The sequence below is a fragment of the Neovison vison genome, chromosome 5 (genome assembly GCF_020171115.1).
Source record: "Neovison vison isolate M4711 chromosome 5, ASM_NN_V1, whole genome shotgun sequence".
Taxonomy (NCBI): domain Eukaryota; kingdom Metazoa; phylum Chordata; class Mammalia; order Carnivora; family Mustelidae; genus Neogale; species Neogale vison.
Window position 1 is genome coordinate 18326523 of NC_058095.1, and position 8061 is coordinate 18334583.

The window sequence follows — 8061 nt, forward strand, 5'->3', positions numbered from 1 at the left end:
TCTCTCTGCCTGCCTCTCCATCTACTTGTGATTTCTGTCAAATAAATAAATAAAATCTTTAAAAAAAAAAAAAAAAAGAACCATTCATTCCAATTTCCTCGTTTTCCAGATAAACAGAATGAGGCCCAGAGAGACAAGGCAGTTAGCCTGAGGCCACTCGGCTAATGGCTGAGCTGGGGCTCATCCTCAGCTTTTGGTTCTTAAACTCTAGTGATGTGATGAAAGAATACGTGAAAATAAACTAATTGAAGAATGCTTTGAAAACACTATCAAAGACGGGTCACTTTGCAGCCATTTTTCTTCTGTTCTCAAGGAATACAGAGATAGCTGATGCCTGATTGGCAAGTTAGGGAAGACTTGGCTCCCAGAAGATCCTCATCAGCCCTCTGTAAGGCTACCAGTGGTCTCGCTTGCATGGAAGCATTTCTCAGATCTCAGGCTCTTGATAACAAGGTGTTGGAACTGGTCATCTGCAGTGAACCCTGTGCGCGGGGAAGTTCCAAATGTCTCTTCATCCTGGGAGATGCGCAGGCTGCTTTCATTCCTAAAGGAATGACTAAGTAAGTGATCCTTGGACTCAGACTAGCCTAGGCATAAATAGTAGGAATCTGTTCATGGTTATTTCTGTAAGCCTTAAAAACATCCCTGGCCAGGCAAGAGATAGGATGATAATGGAAAAACCATTGTCAAGTTATAAGAAACTCGCACCTTGAAATGGTTCTGGTCCTAATTGGAAAATTGAAACCCCCTCCCCCTTGCTTAAAGTAGTTTTGGCTGCATTTTGCTGTTCTTTTCTGTTTGGGGGACTTCTTGACCCTTGAGGTGCCGCTCTCTGCCTGGTGCCTCACCTGTTGCTGTCCAGTTTCCCAGCCTGGGTTCCTGCTCCCTGACACGTGATTTCTCAGACTATTCTTGGTCTGTCTACCCCTGCTCTTTTCTTTCTGCCCTGGGACCCCTGGATTTGACCTCTTGCTCGCCTAACCCATGGTTCATTCATGCCTGCTCCTTCCACCCTTTACTCTCTACTCAGGATATGAGTTTTTATTCCCATAACTGACTCAGTTGCCTTCCCTGCCTGCCCTTAACCCTCACCCCTTCTACAATGGAGCCTCATTACTACTCCATTTCTGGGGTGACTCTTCCCTACTACACTGAATCTAACATTCTCCGTGCCTAAGCCCCAAATGGACAAGAACATGAGACAACTATTTGCCCGGTAGCCTGCCTTCATTATCATCCCCCAGGGTCATGTCCTTACTGGGTGTCCTTACAGTGGTGTCCTTACTGGGGTGTGGCTGCAGGACCTTGCCCATCTCTCACAAGCCATGTGGTATTTAGAACAATAGTTAAACTTTCCCCCACCGTGACTCTCTTTGCTTTGCCGAAGCAGAAAGTTTCAATGTCAAGATGTTTCTGAGAGGGCACCAGCTAGAGAGTTATTGTAAGAACCTGAGCTAGAAGGACAAGAACCTGAACTGGAGACATGGCAGTATGAAGAGAAAGCAAGAGACAGTTTTTTCATGTGAAAGAGCAACAGGACTTGGAGACTACAGGGACGTAGGGAGTAAAGAAAAGGATCGATCAATGCCAAGGCCATTGTTAGAACTGACCAACTAACTGGTCTAAAATCTAACAGTTTTCATCTCCAAGCCAGTTCTTCCTCTGTTTCTCCCCATTTCATTCAGTAGATCTAACACTCCCTTCACTCTCCACCTTTGAAGTTCTGAAAGGTCTTTGACTCGATCCACAAGGTCTTCCTTAAATCCAGTATATCGCAACTCCTGCTGATGTTTCCTTTAGAGTGTTTCTTCAAATCCACCCCCTCCTTTTATTCCTAGTGCTCCCACACTGAGTTAGGGTCCCAGAGCATCTAGCCAGGACTTAGCTCAGTTCTACTGTCAGTCTCCCTGGGTCAACCCATGCCACACTCAGCTGCTGTATCATTTTTCCAAAACACCACTTTAAACATGCTGCCTCACTGCAAAAAAATATCCCCATGACTTCTGTTGTGTGGGAAATCATCATACTCTGATGGTAGCCTTCAGTTGGGTTCATGATCGGGTGAGCTATCCCTAAGGTTGCAGCATAGGGATGCCTGGGTGGCTCAGTTGTTTGGGCATCTATGGTGATGATCCCAGGGTCCTGGAATCGATCCCTCATCAGGCTCCCTGCTCGGCGGGGAGCCTCCTGCTTCAGCTCCTGCTCCCCTTGCTTGGCTTTCTTTTCTCTCTGTCAAATAAATAAAATCTTAAAAAAAAAATAGAAAAAGTCATGTTAATGCTCAAATCACATGGGTTTTTTTTTTTTAGAATTTTTTTTTAAAGATTTTATTTTATTTATTTGAGAGAGAGAGACAGTGAGAGAGAGAATGAGCGAGGAGAAGGTCAGAGAGCGAAGCAGACTCCCCATGGAGCTGGGAGCCTGATGTGGGACTCGATCCCGGGACTCCAGGATCACGCCCTGAGCCGGAGGCAGTCGTCCAACCAACTGCGCCACCCAGGCGTCCCTCAAATCACATGGTTTATTAAATCAAATTAAAACACACAGAGGGCTCCTGGGTGGCTCAGTTGTTAAGCGTCTGCCTTCGGCTCAGGTCATAATCCCAGGGTCCTGGAATCGATCCCTGCAACGGGCGCCCTGCTCTGCGGGAAGCCTGCTTCTCCCTCTCCCACTCCGCCTGCTTCTGTTCCCTCTCCTGCTGTCTCTCTCTCTGTCAAATAAATAAATAAAATCTTAAAAAAAGAAAAAAGAAAACACATAGCAAGAAACAAGGGGAGGGGCGCCTGGGTGGCTCAGTGGGTTAAGCCTCTGTCTTCAGCTCAGGTCATGATCTCAGGGTCCTGGGATCAAGCCCCACATCGGGCTCTCTGCTCAGTAGGGAGCCTGCTTCCCGCCCCCCCTCCTGTCTCTCTGCCTACCTGTGATCTCTCTCTCTCTGTCAAATAAATAAATAAAATCTTAAAAAAAGAAACAAACAAACAAACAAGGGGGAAATGACGAGGCTACTTTATCAACCTAGGGTAGGGTACAAGTAGGGTGGGAGGAACGGGTACCTACATTTGGGGTATGCAAGGTTTATGTATTCTGGATTTCTGTCTGCTGCATCTGACATAACTGCTGAAATTACAAGAACCAGAGTTGACATTCAAGGAAGGGGACCCACAGATGGAAGGTTCCCTGGGCCCGTGGCAGACATATGAATGCAGGACCATTGCTGTAACTTGCTAAGCTCCTGAGCTGCCATGAGTATATTTGTATATCTTGGGCAGAGTACACAGCGAACATACCAGAATAGATGTCACCGAAATGTCATATGAAAACCTCGTGAATAATGAGTGCCCTTGTACATTGAGTGTATCCTGAGTATCAGTGCCTTTGGTATATCTAGTGCCTTATGCATGGTTATGTGCCTTCTGGTGTTTTTGGTTGGTTGTTTTTGGCCTTGGCATTTGGGTGATAGCCTCGTACATACTGCCTGTTTCAGGAAATATTTATTCACAGTGGGGATGGTCATTATCATCATGGTCTCAGTTCTTTCCTAGGAAGAACTTGGCTGAAAATTCCCTGTCCTTGAGCCGCTCCCCTAAAGTTCTTCCAGTGACCTGCATCCCCAATTCCCACTCAATTTCCTAGTCATGTCACATCTCTTTGCTAAATTCTCATAGACCCTGACACCACACGCATCTTTTCTCCCCACAAGCCCTTCTCCGTCTCTTTCCCCCCGAGGACTTCTCTTCCTCACGGCCCCCCCTTCTTCCATCCCCCTTCAGTCCAGTTTTACTTCGGGTTGCAGGGATGAAGAAATACACCCCCGTGTGGGAATGCTCTCTGAACTGGAGTGCTTATGTCTAGGAGATGCCTAAGGTTCTTTGGAGGGAATATTATTACTACTTATAGCTGGGTGGCCTGAGCAAGTCACACCCCATCTCCATGCTTCAGGGGTTTTTTTCCTCAACTGTTATTTAAATTTAAATTCCAGTGGGTTAAGCCTCTGCCTTCAGCTCAGGTCATGATCTCAGGGTCCTGGGATGGAGCCCCGCATGGGGCTCTCTCCTCGGCGGGGAACCTTCTTCCCTCTCTCTCTCTGACTGCCTCTTTGCTGACTTGTGATCCCTCTCTCTCTGTCAAATAAATAGATAAAATCTTTAAAAATTTTTTAAATTCAATTAACATATAATGTATTATTTGTTTCAGGGGTACAGGTCTGTGATTCGTCAGTCTTATATAATACCCAGTGCTCCTTACAACCCATACCCTCCCCAATGTCCATCACCCAGTAACCCCATCCCCCCACCTCCCTCCCCTCCAGCAACCTTCAGTTTGTTTTCTAAGATTAAGAGTCTCTTTTGTGGGGCATCTGGGTGGCTCAGTGGGTTAAAGCCTCTGCCTTCGGCTCAGGTCATGATCTCAGGGTCCTGGGATCGAGCCCCGCATTGGGCTCTCTGCTCAGCAGGGACCCTGCTTCTCCCTCTCTCTGCCTGCCTCTCTGCCTACTTGTGATCTCTGTCAAATAAATAAATAAAATCTTTTAAAATATTTTTTTAAAAAAAGAGTCTCTTTTGGGGCACCTGGGTGCCTCAGTGGGTTAGGTGTATGCCTTTGGCTCAGGTCATGGTCCCAGGATCCTGGGATTGAGTCCCAGATCGGTCTCCCTGCTTGGTGGGGAGTCTGCTTCTCCCTCTGCCCCTACCCTCCTGCTTGTGCAAGCTCTCTCTCACGTGCGTGCGCTCTCTCTCAAGTAAATAAATAAAATCTTAAAAAAAAAAGTCTCTTCTGGTTTGTCTCCCTCACTGGTTTCATCTTGTTTCATTTTTTCCTCTCTTCCCCCATGATCCTCTGCCTTTTTCTTAAATTCCACATTATCAGTGAGATCATATGATAATTGTCTCTCTCTGATTGACTCTCTGATCTCACTTAGCATAATACCCTTTAGTTCCATCCACATCATCGCAAATGGCAAGATTTTATTTTTTATGGCTGGGTAATATTCCTGGGGGGGGCTGGGCTCTTTCCATAGTATGGCTGTTGTGGACATTGCTGCTGTAAACACTGGGGTGCATGTACCCCTTAAAATCACTACATTTGTGTCTTTGGATAAATACCCAGTAGTGCAATTGCTGGGTCATAGGGTAGCTCTATTTTCAACTTTTTGAGGAATCTCTATGCTGTTTTCCAGAGTGGCTGCACCAGCTTGCATTCCCACCAAGGGTAAGGGGGGGGGTCCCCTTTCTACACATCCTTGCCAACATCTGTCATTTCCTCATTTGTTAATTTTATCCATGATTCAATTTCTTTGCATACAAAATGGTAAGACTCGCTCACATTTATCAAGGCCTACATAAGGTACATAAGCATTGTATATATTACAAGAAATCAATAATAGCAGATGCTTTTCAGCATTTCAGGAGTGCCAGACGCTATTCCAAATGTTTTATTTACAGGTATTTATTCACTTAATCTTCACAACAGCATATGGAAATGTTATTATTAGCCCTATTTCACAGACAAAAAAATAGTCTCCAAATTAAGTAGTTGACCCTAGGTCACCCCAGCACATGGGTGGTTAAAACTGGGCTTCCAAGTCTGGCAGTTCGGGCTGCAGAGTCCCCTGTCTTAACCACTACCCTATACTACCTTGGATTTCCTCATAAAATGAGAGGGGCTAGTTAAAAATAATCCCCTAGATTTTTATAGCTCTTTTCTGATTCTAAAGCACTGTTCACACTCCGTACCCTATCGAATCTTCAAAAAAAACCCTAGAGGTAGATATTATTCGAGCAATTTACAGGGTAAGAACTGAGACTTGGGGCGCCTGGGTGGCTCAGTCGGTGAAGCGTTTGCCTTCAGCTAGGTCATGATCCCCCCGTCCGGGGATTGAGCTCCTCCTGAGGCTCCCTGCTCAGTGGAGAGCCTGATTCTTCTCCCTCTTCTTCTGCCGCTCCCCCTGCTTCTGCTCTTTCGCTCCTGCTCTGTCTGTCTCACTAGCTCTTGCACTATCTAAAAAAAAAAAAAAAAAAAATTAGTAAATAAATTTTTTTTAAAAAGTACTGAGACTTTTAAGACGGTAATGTGTTCAAGGGCACTCAGCCAGCGAGAGCGAGCGTGGGACTCGAACCCAGGACCACTCATTCCCAGCACCCCTCCTGTTGTACCTCTGAAACGACAGGGCACATCGTGTGCTTTCGGAGTCTCCTCCAGCTCTAATACTATACACCACCCTTTCCTCTCTCTCTCTTTAAAGAGACCCCAGGGTTCCCTCAAAGGATCCCCTGCCCTGTCACCCCCACCCCGTCTTTATGCCGCACATGCTCACAAGAAGCAGCAGGGGGCGCTATAGACCAGCACACAGGGACCAGCCGGCCCTGGGAGCCTCCGCTGGAGGACACAGCCATAAGCCTCCCTGCCTATTGCCTTCTTTTTAATTTGTGTCCACTAAAAAATGTTTTTGGTAAGTACTCCTTGTACATAGCACAACATTTGAAAGGTACAAATGAATATACAATGTACCTGTGCCCCAGTTACCCAGTTCATCCTCCTGGAGGGTAAGCCCAAGAAGTGTTCTAGTGTTTCTTTCTAGAGAGAGTCTGTGCTTCTTTAAGCCAATATGTATTTTTCTTCCCACAGGCTCAGGACAGCATACAAACATGTACGTGTTGGTTTTTATTGCCCAAATGGTGGCCATCCTATACATACTCTTCTTCCCGCATTTTTTTTTTGGATAACTGATGGTGCAGATCAGTCCGTGTCGCAATTCATAATAACTATATTTATTTTATTTTTTTTTAAAGATTTTATTTATTTATTTGACAGAGAGAGATCACAAGTAGGCAGAGAGGCAGGCAGAGAGAGAGAGGAGGAAGCAGGCTCCCTGCTGAGCAGATAGCCTGATGCGGGACTCGATCCCAGGACCCTGAGATCATGACCTGAGCTGAAGGCAGCGGCTTAACCCACTGAGCCACCCAGGCGCCCCCATAATAACTATATTTAATTGAGTGATAAGCCATAATCAATTTTGCCAGCCCCCGATTATTTTTCTATCTTGTACCATTAGAAGGAGAGCTGCAAATAAATACACTGTTCCTAGGTCTCTCTGCATGTGTGCCTATCTGCAGGATAAATTCCTGGAAGTGAGATTGCTTGCCTGCAAATTACACACTTTTGTAATGTTGATTGATACAGCTGAATTGCCCTTGCACAGAAGCTGCCCATCTATGGCTACATCAGAAGGGCCCTGGGGGGTATGTTTCCTATACCCTCACTGATACAGAATCTTACAAAACTTCTGATCTTTGCCTATCCCATCAGTGAAAGATGGTGTCTCACTGTAGTTTTAATTGTTTCTCCTAAAACGAGTGCCTCTGGGATTCGTTCACGCAATCTGTAAGTAATTAGCAGGTATCTCCTCGGGGCCAGGGTGTCCTGCCCCAGCTGTCCCCTGATCTGACTGTCATTGTCTTTTCCTGCCTGCCCCGTGCTGCCCTGCCTTGTGATGTCTCCCAAGAAGCCATTTTCCTTGCTGGGCCGTCCTCACCAGGTCAAGCAGGGGCGACCTCACTTGACCTCTTCTTTAGAGGCTTAAGAGTGAGGAGAATGTGGTTTCTTGCCTTTTCTCTGTTCTCAAGACTAATTCCTGTAACCCAATTAAGCAAAGCTGAGAGGTGGGGACATGTGTCTTAAGGTCAGAATTAGCACTAGGTCTTTGGGCTTCTCAAACCACCCGGTCCAGTAGGTCAGTCGCTGCCTCAGTTTTCCCGTCCCTTCCCCTAGTCTAGGTGTCAGGAAAGTGAACAGAGAGCAGGTATCTGGACACCTGTCCATGTTCAGTGGTGGTGTTTGCTCTCTGACTGGCTGGTCAAAACTGCCTCATATTCGATGCCAGCTAAACAGAAATGCATCTATGAGGAGCACTGTTTAGATTAAAGCGGGGAAGGAAAGACATGAGGATCAATGTTCTTTTCTACATGGAAAACCTCTGGAGCATTTCCTACTCCCCACCCCCCACCCCCGCCCCAGCTTTACGGCAGTCCCAGAGCACTTGACTCCGTACTTGACCCTGTTGCA